The sequence below is a fragment of the Zootermopsis nevadensis genome, unplaced genomic scaffold, assembly GCF_977971745.1.
Source record: "Zootermopsis nevadensis isolate Lab colony 2312 unplaced genomic scaffold, Znev_1.0 Znev_ptg000011l, whole genome shotgun sequence".
NCBI classification, from domain to species: Eukaryota; Metazoa; Arthropoda; class Insecta; order Blattodea; family Termopsidae; genus Zootermopsis; species Zootermopsis nevadensis.
In genome coordinates, this window is record NW_028259143.1 from 9583048 (window position 1) to 9598869 (window position 15822).

At 36.8% G+C, this 15822-nt stretch overlaps 1 protein-coding gene across 5 annotated transcripts in view; it reads right to left on the reverse strand.

Moving 5' to 3' along the window:
• The window catches only part of klu (zinc finger protein klumpfuss), a 214985-nt gene that overhangs the window by 179772 nt on the left and 19391 nt on the right, over positions 1–15822 (reverse strand). For all 5 annotated transcript variants that reach the window (XR_002542673.2, XR_002542672.2, XM_022061212.2 and 2 more), the window contains one exon: positions 4060–4181. The gene's annotated coding sequence lies outside the window, so the exon portion shown is untranslated. The remainder of the gene's footprint in view (positions 1–4059; positions 4182–15822) is intronic.

Here is a 15822-nt window from a genome sequence, read left to right on the forward strand (position 1 = left end):
CAAACCTTACGTTGAACAATTCATTGTACTTCAGACTTCTAAGTAAATAAAATAGTGAGATATAATTTGTGTTAGCTGGGGTGGGGGACAAGTTGAAATTCTGCTCGTTTCCCCCACCACTTTAGCCTTTGCCTTGCAATAAACCCACTGTCGCTTACTTTGATAATAGACTAGCAACAGACTGAAAACAAAACAAAACTCCTTATCTGTTTGTTACATCATTATTATTATTGTTTGTTTTTGCTTTTACTGAAGGCTTCAAGTCATGGTGTTTTTAAGAAGTCTAACAATTTACTTCCTATGCTGCATTTCACCTTATATATCTGACTTAACTGTCTGGAATTCCATCAGTATCTATTTAAAACATCTGATACTTTCTTCTGTAACATTTTGGAATGCCTGAGAAATTCTGACCTGCTAATGTTTCTAACTGTAGTTCTGCTTGCTGAACGTTATCGGTAACATAATTATTCACTGTCCCGGTCTCATATACCCCAATTCAGATCATCAATGCTAAAATAATACACTTAGTGACATCAAGAAGAGGAACTTAAACTATTTGTGTTTCAAGGCAGTTAACAGTTGCTAAAATCTAGTAAATTTCAACATGTCACTCGATTAGAACGCAAATAATATCAAGACTGAGATGTCAGGTTCTCACGGTGTTAAGTTTGAAGATTACTCTCTTCAGGTATGCTGCGCTGTATAGCCTGGTAAAAATTTACCGGCGTTTCAGAGTTACTTGCTGCTTCCACCATCATGGCGATTGTTCTACGCTTTATGATTCAACAAACTTATAGCGTCTTTAAGTAGATCGTAAATATATGTCTAAATAACTGCCTCACTTATTATTTTATACAATTATTACTAAGTTAAGTTGACTGTTCTTATGGCCAAATTTAAAAACTTTTTTTACTGGCTGCAAAAGTCAGGAAAAAATCTTGATGACTTTCCAGCATTAATAATTCTTGTGGTTGTTCTGTTTTAGAGAAACTAATGAATAATGAATCACTCGTGTTAACAGTTTCACGACAAAAACAGTGAATTATAACATCTAGAAGTTGAAATATTACAGCCATTTTCTATGCTTAAAAAGAAGGCAGTATTGTGTGTTCCTCCGAAAATTTGGTATGCACCCTTGAAACCACAAGCTGGCATAATTCTGAAGTGACAATTTATGTGAAGTTAAATACCAAGCCAGTACTAATTCAGTTTCCGTATGAGACGATCATGGTTCACGTGAAGTCTGTTCTGAACTGAATGTTTACATAAGCTTAATTAAGGAGGGGTATTGCATAATTCTCTTGAAAAAAAATTTACTGCGAGTTTAATGTAGGAGCAATTAGAAATATTCAAATGTCCAGGCTCCAGTATCTTGTATGATAGGCCTATAAATTTTCAGAAAATACTTACCTTCACCAATTTTATAAATAAGACCAAAACAACCCATAAATTATAATACGAAGAACAGCCCTGTGCTTCATTGATGTTAAATAATTTTATATTAGAATAAAAGAGTTTTTATTGCTTGTAAATTATTGCAAATGTTGGCTGTATGAAAAACGTCGACAGGTCTGAAAACCACCTGTATCTCACTCCAGATTATTTATAACTGTTAGGTCTACGTTTCTTGTGATGTTCCGTATTTTAATTGTAATTTATTGTTATCCTGCAGGAATAATGGTCACCACCGTCGTAAAAGTGCAGTGTACCTAACAACAGTCATAGGTATAAGTCACAGTTTGGGGTAAAGCAGTTTCCGCCTACTTGATGATCGGTAAGTACTTGTTGAATTCTTAGTAGTTACGATTCAAAATATTGTTTATCTTTCGGTGTGACAACTGATGCAGGTCTTCGTACTCAAATACGAAACTGATTATCATTGATTGTATAGTAAGTTACGAAACTTACATTATTTGTAGTTGATTTCAATGACATTTTCTCGTAGTATTTCAGTAAATCGAAAAACTCCCTATTCTGAATACAAATACAGCGCTTTCGAAACATTAATAAAATGATATAAAACTTAATAAAAAAACTGCTCCATTTTATTTATTATATATATTATATATCATTGATGAAAAGCAAGGGGTTCCCATTGAAAACAGTTTTTGTTACACTTCTGCAGTAAACACTAATTTGTGTTTGTTTAACGTCGCTCTATCAGCTTCACTAGTTATATGATGTTACATTAAAATTTACAGGAAAAGTAAAAGTAAAGTTTGTCCCGCTACGTGCCGTACAGGCGCTTGGGGTGAGAGGAGGTATAGCTCCTCTCTTCCTTGATCTCGACACTAGATGGGGGTGAGTGGTCAGCATCATGCCCCAGGCCGGCTTTACCCCCGGGAAAGAACCCCAGGTACCCATTGTAGAGGAGGCTGGGTGGGCCCCAGAGCCGGTATGGATCCAGAGGCTAGAGGAAAAATCCTCTGCCCCCGTCGGGGATCGAACCCCGATCGTCCAGCCCGTAGCTAGTCACTATACTGACTGAGCTATCCCGGCTCATAAAAATTTATAGGAATTAAAGTAAAACTTCCAAACCTGACGCTCTTTAATTCAAGTAAGCTTGTTAAATGAACGCTAGAACAGTTTCGACTGCTTTTTTTCTCTTTTTCTCTGTGTGAAGGGTAGAAGCTAAGATAAGAAGAGGAATTCTGTGTGTTACGTTACGATAGGTCTAAGGTATAAAATTGACCGAGCAGATGCGCTTACACAGCTATCGAAATCTGTGATTTACTCCTTATTATTTTAAATAAGTATATTTATTATATATATATATATATATATATATATATATATATATATTACGTCATTAGAAGGGATTCCCCGAATTGATACGTCTATAGGGATTCCTAGAAGTTCTCTGAGATGAAATGTAAGACGAACAAAGTTCGACTGTGTGTGGTGGAAGGATAGATTGCATCTCTGTTTCTCAACTATCAACACCCGTTGTCTGTTTTAACCGCTATCAGAACGAATTAACTGTTTAGTTCAGGCTAGCTCACTAACGTTTGTCGGCTACTATGAGTGCCCTCTTGTTCCGTATTTTTGGAAATGCAGCATGGAGTTGAAGTTCGTAGATTTCTTACGCGACAAAATCTTTCGTCTCCGTCTATTCGAATTTGTACTAATTTTTTATTTTTATTGATCTCTTTCTTTGTGGAATTTGACAAGCCAGTCGGATAGGAGTTTGCTTTGGACTCATTAGAAAGGTTGACCCTAAGACTTATTTTTAATCATCTTCCACACAGATGTCTAGGACAGTTTCTCTCCTCTACATTTTATCAGCTGATATATATCATTAACCTGCCTTTGATTTATGTCCACGGATCATTTTGACCCAAATGTCACAGAATCTTTCACCAACACAGAATTAATTGAAAGGGCTTTCACGAATAGAGAGTAAATTGTATCGATTTTCATCGCCTAAAGTTAATTGCAGAGGCTTTTACAAACAGAGACACAATTGTATGCAGATAAATACATGGCGAGTTCTCACGTCTGCGAGTTTTAAAATGACTCTCTTTTAAGTCACGTAGAAATTGACCGACTTTTCAGAGGTTGTTACTGCCTCCATAATCAGGGTAATCATGACACTGCGCAACATCCCTAAGACAGTCATCTTCGATTAGATACATACGTAGATTCTGTTGGGTCTTTGGTAGAATAAATTTTATCATCCGTACAGCGAAATGCACTAACACACAGTGATCGGTTAATTCGTATATATATCATATAATAAAGTTACGAGAATATAGGCCGATTTTATGGTGAATGATGTTGATTTATAATTGATTCGCTTAGTTATCTACATTAAAATTACTTCTTATTCACAGTGTTGTGACAGATTAGGAAAAATTATTCCCCATCTCAGATTTATAATTAAGGGATTATGTAACAGGTGAGATACCTTGAATAATATAGGCTATAAATACAGTGGAAATATTACGAATTAGGAAAAGCTGCTGGTACCACTTTTCCCCCATTAACCTGTATATTTTAGCAGATTAGTAGTTAGAGTATAACCCTTGAATTAAAGAAATTGTGGCTTTACATTACCTTTTATTAGAAATGGAGATGTCTCTTCCTCAGCTTCGGACAAACTGTTCTAATCAGTTACCAGTCAAAGTATGCGATGTGATTTTCAGCTTTACTGACCACAGGCTTGGGTGCAACATGTTCTGTAAAGATTGTTTGAAACAAATTAATGTTATTAACGGCTTGATTGCAGGTTCTATCTTATAAAAGTAGGTATTATAGGACTTAAAGTGCAGTAAGACAGAAATGTCTTCGATAAAATGTAACGTAAATTCAACCTTTGATGTAGATAAACAGAAATTTCCTTTCAAATTTTTAATTTAACCAAGATACTATTTATTTGTTACTATGTCTTAACAAGTATATCGAGTGTAAAAACGCATTCTTAGTCTAATCTACCTTTACAAATTTATACGATGGAAATAATGTTATTGGGTATTTTTGTAAGGAATTATTTATACTCTGTACTTTGTGTCAGTGTATATGTTACGGTACAAGTCAACAATCCTGTTATTGCAAATAAAGTCTGGCCATTATACAACATCATAGTATGGGAATTACACAAAATCGACATTTAATATTCATAATTCCAGTTACTAATTCTTACCATATGTGTAGACCTGAAGTAGTCGTAGCTAGCTAGTTGCTTTTCAAACAGTTCTAATGTACATCAAGTGAGTTTTCTATTAATTAGAAAAAAAATTCTATGTGAATTACAGATATCTGCAGGCATAGAGGTAAATTCAGTCATAGAAATAAGAATAGTCTACAAATACTTGCAGACTGCATAGATCATAGTGATATTAACTGAAATTTAAGCGTAGGAGATATTCCAGTTACATTTTGAGTCGTGCAGGTCAGCACAAGAATGTTGACATTACGGCCTCTAGCTTCACATTATAAACGAAAGAATGATTAAGAATTACTAGTGCACAATTATACATTTAATTTATATTTATTAAACTGGCCTCTACGTCTTCAAACCACGAAATATTATAGTGTCGTTGATGTCGCATCTACTTTCTATTAGATATTATTTACAATGTTAATACTCTGTTCGTACTAGAAAATATTTTGCAGTGCTATTTCCTTAAAATATTCCGCAGCGGATCTCTTCCTAGTCCTTCAGTTATCACCACTGTCATATCATCAATTTTATACGCAAATGCATTCAGCGTTACATTATGCGAACACACGTTTTCGTCAAAGAGCGTTTAAATATGTATGTAGATACTAAACGTATTCGGTTACTGGCAGAACGATGCAATATTAACAAGTTGAAACAGTTAGGTGTTGCTTTCTGTTTATCATTACAGCAAGAATTCCCTTGTGCTCTGGGTTTGACCCGGCGTAGCCTTGACCTGATACTGGTTGCCTAGGTCACCTACTTCGTCACATCTGCCTAGGTCACGTGGACAACCTACAGAGTGCGCATGCGACAAATCCTTTCTTTGTACTTCGAAATCTAGCCCTCGTTTTGTAATAACGCAGATAATTGATTTATCTGAAGGTGAAAAATACGTGTACTAAAAATGAACTTTAGTTCATGGAAGGTAGAGATTGTGTGGTAATATTTGTAATAAATTACTTTTGGTACTTGAAACAAATAACTACACTAAATAACCCATGTCACATGGACTAATATATATTTATTTAAAGCGGTTTGAAAATTGTATTTATAACAAAATCAAAAATAGATTAGATACAGTTCCATTCACTTTACATAGAATGGTGTACATTTACGCACCTTCCATAAATAGAGCTCCAGTGGAGTAAACATAACTTCTAGGGTTATTCTATGTTAGTTTTCATATTTGATGTTTATTTAATTACGAGCCAAAATTATTTTCGCGAAGCTAATCGCTCTACAGGTATCAAACTGCACATATTTAGAATGTTTTATTATGTTTCCTTAAATAAATGTAATTTGTAAACTGAGATTTTAGGTTCTGACGGAATCGAGTATGAATATGACTGTCTTGTGTGATGTGTCGTCTAGTCTAATAAAAATTGATCTAAGTTTTAGAGATGCTTACTACCTCCGTCATCAGAGCCCTGAGACAGTAAGCGCCTCTGAAACGTCGCTCAGTTTCTACGAGACTACTCCGTAGCGTAACGTTATAGACAACAGTATTCTTTAAAATGTTTGGCCTATTAAAGGCCCGTCACAAGGGGGAAACAAAACATTTTTCTTTGGGCTACTATGCTGGCATTGATTACATTGTGAAGCTGTCAACTTGGCTTCTCAAAGCTTGAGGTAATTAAAAGATGTATTAGTAATAAATAATGCCGGAAACACAGAGAGTTTCAGTTGTAGAAAGTAAAATTCAGCATGAACTGGATTATGAATTGGTATTCAAAGAATATACGTTTCTGCTAGGACGGTGAACAAGACGTGGAATATTTTTGTGATGACCACACTCGTTTCAGGGCAAGCTTTCTCATAACTTGTCTGAAACGTTTATATAGAAAGAAAAGCATTCGCCTTTGTTATGCATTTCGCATTTTACATTTTGTACATAAATTTTACTCCACCCTCAAAGACACCAACAGGCATTACAATGTAGTGAAGCTAAATTCTAAGTGGCGACTGTGTTAATGGTAGGTAACCCACCACTCACTTCCAACTCATTGCACATTAGGGCACAAATTCCATTCTTCGGGAAATCCAAACCCTTAGAACAAGGAAACTGTAAACTTACTTGTCTCTTCTGTCGTCTTTTATCTTTCATTTAGACCTTGAAACTCAGACGCCCACAATTAGAAAGGATACAACGCAAGAAGAATAGCTAGAAGCAACCGGGCCAAGTTATTTCACTGAAATGTAATTGTACTTTACACTTGAACCCTGGGGTAACATTTCAGCAGTCAGCCTGCTTTACAATCAGTTGAGTGGTTGTTTTGTATTTTGTAGATCCCGGTTTCGAATCTCAACCTGAAGCCTGGCTATTCTGAGGTGTTTAATGACTATCCTCAGCCCCTCTCGGAACAGGCGTATGTTGGAATGTTGAACCAAAATAAGCCTTGGCCGCTTCCCTCCACATACTATCCAAATCAAAATTGAGACCTTCCTGGGAAATATTATATAGGCCTATACACAATTTTGTTGGAAGTCTTGAAGGAAAGAGATTATTTGGGAGGCAGAATCATAGACATGACGATAATGCAACGAATCTTATGCAAATAGATACGAAGGTGTTTTTCTGTCTTTGGATAGGGCCCAGTGAAGGGTTCATATCAGTATTGCAATGTATGAAGATGTCTGTCTTCTGAGTTGTATGCCATCTAGTCTGGTAGAAGTCTACCGACATTTCAGAGGTGCTTGCTGCCTCCACCATCAGAGCAAAACGTAAGTAAATTTCAACCAGACTATACGGCTTTACAACTCAGACGACTGCCATATTCAAACTCGCCACCGTGAGAATCAGAAATCTCGTAATGAATCTTAACATTGCATGAAACCCTGGGAAATGTCTTGGTTGGCTGAGTGACAATTATCTTCAGAAAAGAGGACTCTGCTCTGTGGATTTCATTCTGGATATATATGAGGTTTTTAGAATGATGATTGTGTTGAATTATTGTGAATGACTGAGCCCTATTTCTTCAGACGTCTTACCAGCCAGAAGTTCAGTTTATGAACGCTACATCCACACCGCCCTCAGTAGCTCATTGGAAATAAGTGCACTACAACTTACTAAGCTGGCGGCAAAAGTAACTAACTACCTGCTCATAATCTGCGCATAGTAAAACCTCCTCCTCTGCCCCCCCATTTTTAGAGGCCACTGGCATTCCTCGAGCATCTCGTTGGCGGCGGCAAAGAAGTTCATAGAGTCGGTCTGTCGGACCTTGAGGCCAACTCCAGCATTCCTCCCTCCAGCGTTACCCCTCCCACACGTCCTCCACCCACGGTTCCCGCGTTGCCTAGTCGTCCACACAAAACCATCAAAGTGCATGCCGATCTCTGGATCACGAAGATCTACGTCCGTGTAGATACGATGACTATGAATGGCGATTTTGGAAAGGATGTGGGAAGAACCTATCGTATTCTATTTTATCATCGGTATTGGTTCTTTGAAGAGTGTGCCGCGGGCTGTCAGAAGTCCAGTAGTTACATTTCGGTGGTCAGTGGAATATTGGTGGGATACAACAAAAAATAAATTAATGAAATCAATTAAAGCACACAAACAAGCCATACAGAAGTGCTAATGTATTTGTGGAATTAATTATTTTTATTTATATATGTTTGTCTTTGGTGTCTCTTGCTAAGAGCATTGTAAATCAACGGTCAAAGAAATTAATAAGTTGTCAGCGAAGAACATTTCTCGATCATCTTTAAAATGGTTGTTTGGGAAACTCAGCTATAATATCTTGTTGCAGTAACTGATTCATTGTACCAATACTACGAATTTTTGACATTTATTCTCTTGCCGCAATGTATCTTGACTCTTTGATGCATACGCTCGTCTAAATAATATTTAGTAATTCAGTTCGTACCGCAAAGAAAACACCACAGTTCATTATTACAAAAATTAAATGCTTGGTATTGTTTAAGAAAATCAAACTGGAAATGTGTAAACCATTTCGGAAGACACAGAGTTCTTTGAAAATTCTCAGTATATGATAAAATAGTAAGTCAGTAATCTTCTTTAGACATCTTTAGATTCAGACTATAAAATCTATGTCGCCTTTAATTAACCTAACTCAACAGTACAACGTTATCGGGTGAGTTAGATCTGTTGGAAAGCACTTGTCTTGCACGCATGGTGTTGTGGGATCGAATCCACGTGAAGTCTATTCATTCTTTCCTGCAACTACCATGTTGTTATTTTAAACTTTACATAAGATTGACAAAGTTTCATATTTTCAGAATATCTGTAACCGTACACCTCTGTATGGACCTGTTACAAGAGACGTTATTATCGATTCCACTTCATACATTTTTTTGCTCGTCATATTGGTATTATCGATCGTAGGAAATTGTAAAGTACAATACTTCCCAATTCCATAACATCCATACCATATTTTTTCCAAATCCGTTCAGCGATTTTTTAGTTGAATCATGCGGACTTACAGAAGGAAGGGCAGACAGACAAGAGTTAATTATGTGCACATCGTGCAAAGAACGTATAATAATCCATTTACAGTGAGAATCATACAAATTCCTTTAAGTACAAATTGAAGACTACTATTGCTGAAGCAGGTAAGATGTAATTACCACTGGAATTTTTAAGGGTTAAAGCAATACTTCCCCCCCCCCCACCGCTCATGTATATGTCGAAATTCCTGTCCACAAAGGAGGTTTTGGTAGAATTATTATCTTAAAATTCGAAAGTACATAGTTTGAAACTCAGCCAACACACTGGCGATTCCTAACGGGAGTTCCATGGTCTGTGTTAGTCTCTAGGTGAATGTAGAAATCGTGTACTGTGATAGTTGTCTACCAAATAGTTCCACATTTCTTAAATACTATCCTGCAATTCCCAGCTCGACACTACAAGACCTCTTCGGTTTAAAAATCGTTGTTAAATGAAAGAGAAACAAGCATAATAAGTCTTGCAGCAAACATCAATATAAAACCCCAGGAATCTTCTATTGTTTTAAAAATAACTAATTATAGTTTAATGTACGTCTTGTAAATTAGGAAATGGGATCTAATATTGCAAGTGTCTGGATTGTATTTATATTTTTTTTATTTAGTGTTCTGTCTGACGACAGGTCCATATGAACAGGATCCTTCCATCCTTTTCTCGGACTGGGACCTGTTCATATACGTTCTTGGCAGATGATCCAGAAGTGGTTTGCCATTGCCTTCTTCTGTGTGTGAATGGAGTAATTGTTTGGATGCCACGGAGAAACCGGGGAAGCCCCCGGAGGAAAACTACGTGTTGCCTAGACCACGGCCTTGTCCAACACAAGTTATAAATTCGGGCAACGCCGGGAATCGAACCCGAGACCCCAGGATTACAAGGCCAGCGTTCTAACAGCTAGACCACCGTGGCTTGTCTGGATTGTACAGAAACGTAAATTCGATTAAACTCACACAACTGATATATCAACGTGTTCTGTGCATTTCTTCAAGCACAGTATGGCGTGTCATCAGACACATGAAGTGTAGCAGAAAATGGGCGGGAGAATGTGATGGTTTTCCGTAGGCAGTGATGTGAAATACGTCACATCCTCTCGCCTGACCCGCAATCGCGGACAGCGGACAAGAGGAGCCTAATAACCTCTTACGTGAAAAAGCAGTGGCGTATTACTTAACGTCGTGAATCCTATAGGCCTACTTAGAACGATTTTCTAGGACGTCCCAAGAAATGGAAAAGGACATGATTTTAAAATTGAATAATGTCAGGAGTGTAGTATTTGAGGTTCTCACGGCGGCGAGAACGAATTTGGCTGTCTTCTTGGTTGTAACACCAAGTAGCCTGGTAGAAGTTTACTAACGTTTCAGAAGTATGTACTTGCTGTTTCCATCATCATAGCGAAGATGATAATGAAGACACCAAATATCTCTAAAGTTGAATGTGATTTTGATTTAAGGTATTCGTGCTACGTGCCTCGCCTGTGTTGCTCTATTTAATAAAAAGATTCTAGTATTATTAGGCGATGAGTAAAAATGATGAAATTTATCTTTATTTAATTTCTTAAGTCCTTTTATTACGTCCAGTCGGGTTCTCAAGGCGGCGCGTATAAAGATGGTTGTCTTCTGGGCTGTTCCGCCGTGTAGTCTATGCTTACTGCCTTCATTATTAGGAAGATTACAAGACGCAACAACCCAGAAGACAGACATCTATGTTCTCATCAGGTAAAATAAGGGGGACAAGAGAGTTTAGAATCTGTGAGGGTCCCTTAGGAAAAGGTAGCCTCCATGTTTGTGTCAATGACTTGGTATTTTGATAAGTCATGTCCCATTTAAAAATATTATTCCGATTTTACTTCCTAGAAATAGAGAATGTGTGTGAATCCACTGGTATTATACGTCCTTCCTTGTACATTTACATATTTAGTTCATTGTTTGTTTGTTTTTGTATTGTAATGTTTACTTTTATTATTTTTCTGTGTTTTTTGTTAGTGCTTGGCTGTTATTGGCCTTTTGGCTGTTGTGAAGCACTTAAATAAATGAATTGAATTTAATAACCAAACTACGGCTTTTGAATCGGAAGTCAGTTTTGAAAATTCTAGAATTTCTTTTGTATATACGGGATTAGGCAGTGTGTGATGTATACCCAGTAGCAGCAGAAGCTAAAAACTTGTTGCCCCTGCAGCGACCGGTCTCTCGGAAGATGCGCGCAGTGGATCATCGTGTACGTAGAATAGCTCGTCAGACTTACGTATTTGCGTCGCAGTGGTTCTGAACCGGAAACATTAAGTGAATGCCATATTTTTTCCTATACGTCTTCAACTCCTTTTTAATATTCATGATTCTCTATATCAATAAATACTGTATGTACCGGTTATTATTCGATCCGTTGTTTGTAACTAACACGTTAATAATTTATCACATGATCTGTCGTGAATCTATTTCCATAAATGTTGGAATATTGTCTCCGCAAACCAGTGGACAAAGAATATTTACTGTTTATTTTCATTCTAACTGTGATTCAAAATATTGAGAATCATTTATGTATCTTCTAACACTTGATTTCAAGCAGTCATATACTGGCTTCAGTTGGCGTATGTGGTTTAGTCTAATACTCGAATAACTCGATAGAGAACAGTCATTATCTAGAAGCTGAGAGTCGCACAGCCGGCCAAGAAATTGCTCGACTTTATGGAATCCGAATGTTCATTACCGCATTCAAAAGAGCGAGCCGTCGGTTCCCAGCCTTGTGATTTTACTTTACTGTTGTAAAGACGAATTTTTAGTCCTACAAATTATCCGTTTGAAATAAAATTAGATTCACGACGTAGGAATCTTTTGCGTTACGTGCTCCTTAATATTGTTTTTACAGAAATATGGGAATTAAAACGTCAGATAAAACATTTTAATTGAAATTCAACTTGGACGCCATTTTATCAAATATTACTCATCGTCTGGTGAATAACATCGATAAAATAAAAATTAGAAACACCTCCGTCTAATGGCAAAACTTATGCTTCGAATGTGATCTGTATATGTAACACGATAATTAAAAATAAACTTTATATCTTATGAAGTTTTATATTCGAAGAGTCTGTGAGATTAAAGCTCGCAGACAAAGTATAACATGGTTACGATTTCAGCCCGAGGTGCTAACTAACACCAAATACCAGTTTTTGTCATAATTTATTCAGTGAGAACGCAATGTCACATACGTCCCTGTAACAGGAGATACTGATCTTGCAGTAACCGGTTCAAATCCCCTCCGGGTTACAGGACATGTTGATTGTAGTTTCCGCGGCTTTACTACCGAAGTAGGTCACAGCAAGGTGCTTCCAAATTCTTAAGTTTGGACCGTTATTAGGTTTGCCAATCTTGTATTTATTGTTGGTTTATTAAACGAAATTGTTACGTGTCTAATGATACAATTATTGGTGAATAAAGAATGTGGAAGGGAAATGATTTGAGATAAGCCTATCAGGCAATTGCAGAATTTGTTTGGAAGAACTGAGGAAAACTACGAAAACCGTGAGTCAGGATAGCCAATCTCGAAGCCGAGACTTGATCCCGAGGGTATAAATCCTAACCACATTTGGTTTACCATCTAATTTAACACTGTGTAACGGCTACAATTGAAACCGAGTCGTGTAATAAACACGAAAAAAGAAGGAACTCCGTTATATCAGTAAGCCTACTACGCCGATGTAAGTTATGATGAATGGGAGTCCATTCGCTTTGATTGCTGCTACTGCCCCGAGCTACCGTGCATGTCAGATTATAAAACAGAGTTAATACGGACAGAGCGGAGCAGGTTGGTATCTGTCGTCGTCACGCGAAGAATTTCCCCTGGCCGAGTCTTCTACTGGAAGCAGAGAAGTTCAAACACGCATCCGAATGCTGTAGGCACAGCTAAGGGACACTAATGGCCTTATCTGAATGAAGGTCAGTCAGTGGCATGATATAAAATGAAACAAGGATGAAAAGCCTTATTTCAATTTGTAGCTACATTTATTGTCCAAAGGGCGTTTTTAGTTTTCAGTACTTAATATTCATTTGGTGCAAAACAGCAATCCCTCGGCCAAATGCGGGCTTGCGATTAAAAAACATCGCGTTCGGCAATCTTATTTATTGCCTTGTGGAAAGTTTGGGGCTAGGAGAATCACCACGGTCGCTGTTAAAACTTAGCAAAGTCTGATTACATATAAAATTATAGCCAGAAAACCCCAAGGGAAGAGATTACAGGGGAGAAACGAGGAGGAATATGAAGATAAAATAAAATTAAAAGTAACTTTTTACACTGTCAACTTTACTTATACATGTTTTACGATACAGATTTAATATAACCGTTTATCAAGAATTTTATATACGTATTATCATTGACAGACATGTAGTCTAGTAGAAGCCTATATGTTGCTTACAAAATCATTTGAATATATTTGAGTTTCTCACGACGGTTTTAGGGAAGATGGAAGCAGTATGTTCTTCCAAAACGTTGGTTTCTACCTAGAAGTCCAGTAGACAGTCCATAGATAAGAGGATTGTCTCGGGATAATAGATCGAATAGAATAGATTACTTCTCCAGTTTTTACCTGAATACAAAGGAAGTTATAGCTTCAGAAATTTAGTAGTTTCTAAGGTTTTAAGACTTTCAAAACAGAGGATGGACAAATCCTAGAAGAATAGTTTTACGAATTCAGTAATTCCTTGAAACTCCTTGAGAACTCCCGGCCTCTAAACCTTATTCCAAACCAGGTAAACTCAAACCACATTCTGACACCCTATTTCTTTGAAATCCATTCTAATATTTATGTCTCATCTAAGCCTGGTTTTCCCAAATCGCTTCCCTTCTACAAGATTTCCCGATTAAAATGCTGTACTCACACGAGTCTGTAATGTTTCTTAGGCGAGGGCAACTTTTAGGGCATTTTAATTCAAAATGGCACAATATGCTTCACGCAAGTAACTGTAACATTTCCAAACATCAAATTTATTGTTATAAATCCATTAATGTCATACATAAGCATGTGTACACGTATTTTAACCCTACCCAGAATAAGAAACTGCAAGGCGTAAGCAATGATGGAACGTCCTTTCCCTCAGAAGCTAGCAATTTTAATCACATTTAAGAGCTGGTAAAAGATTTTAAGTTTAATTAGTTAGAAGACAATTCCCTTGTTTCTCATCTGGTCCCTTCAGTCTGAGTGACACGTATCCCAAATTTTCTCGGGTGTATTTAGAGCACAAGAATGGAGTCACAAGATTTACCAGAGGTACTGATTAAATTATTTAAATTTAAATACCAGTTGCAACTGGCTAAGTACCTAACGGCTGGGCGTAGTGATTAACATCAAATTATTCAAACACATGATTTATAACACCGGTTTTATTTTAGATGCTCGGAGGCTGAATCTTTTAGGCTTCAATAGCTAGGCAATATATTAAATTTCATAACAGATCTTAGTCCCCGCTGTTATAGATATTCCCGAGAAAAGTAAATCGAATCTCCTGTTAGGTCACCAGAAGTTGCTAGAAAGTTCAGACCAGGTTTAAGATTAACACCACTTCAATTATTGGAATAATTAACAGGCTGTATATAAAATATATGTCGGTAAAATAAAGGTCTAGATCGTCCCAGAATCTACAATATAATTTTAATAATCCATTTGAAGAATGAGTGATTTCTTTTTAGTTAACGACACCGACTCAATTGAAGAAGTTTTACGTTTCTCGGGGGACTAGATCTTGTACGTTTCACTGACGGAAGCAACTTACTCTCAGCTGATAAGCTTGTAACATGCACAAATTTTATATTTTCAATTACCATTCAAGCTTTCGGATTGCAGGTTCAAATCACAGTCGAGGCACGGATGATTGTCCGTAGTTTTATCAGTTTTCCTGTGCTCTGCTTTGTGATGGGCTGATCTCCAGTACAAGGAGTTATATAAAATGCATAGAAGTATGTATAATTTCGAAACCTAATTCTGAATTGGAATAAAGGGAGGATTATTGTAGGATTTGAAGTTTTCACGGTGGTGCGTCTGAAGACAGCAATTTTCGGGAGGATTATTGTCATAAAGAACAATATTCAGAAATGTTTAAATTTATTATTGTCGCATTATTTTGTCTTGTATTCTGGTTACTGCTAGTCTGCAGTAACACACAGAGTTATCAGGAGCAACTATTCTGTTGTAATGTTCATTAATCTATTTGCGTGAATAAATGTAAGGAATAAGAGATCAGTTACAAAATGTTTGTAAATTCATAAAAAAAAATTGGTCTAGGCCGCTGTCTAAGCTTTTGAGTGATATTTACATCAAGAAGGAATAGGTGCACTTTGGTGACGAAATTATCAAGACAAAAACTACAAATGCTGTTAACAGGAACAACGAATCGACGAAGAAAACAGGAAAATTATGGTTAAAAATATATCAGTAAAGAAAGAGTGGTATAAATATAAAAATAAGAACACATAAGTTATGATTTTGGGTGTAAATGACTAGCATAGGGCTGCATTTTAATGAACTGGTGGCACACATTTATACAGCTAGCAGCGAATAATTATCGGCATCTACTAAAACACTATACTGTTAATGTTGACAGAGTGCCGAAAGCACTCATGAATGACCCTGACAGGTTAGCACAGTGTTGCTTGTACATAATACTAAAAAGAAGAAACCCATAGGCCAGTTTTTCAATGGTGTTAA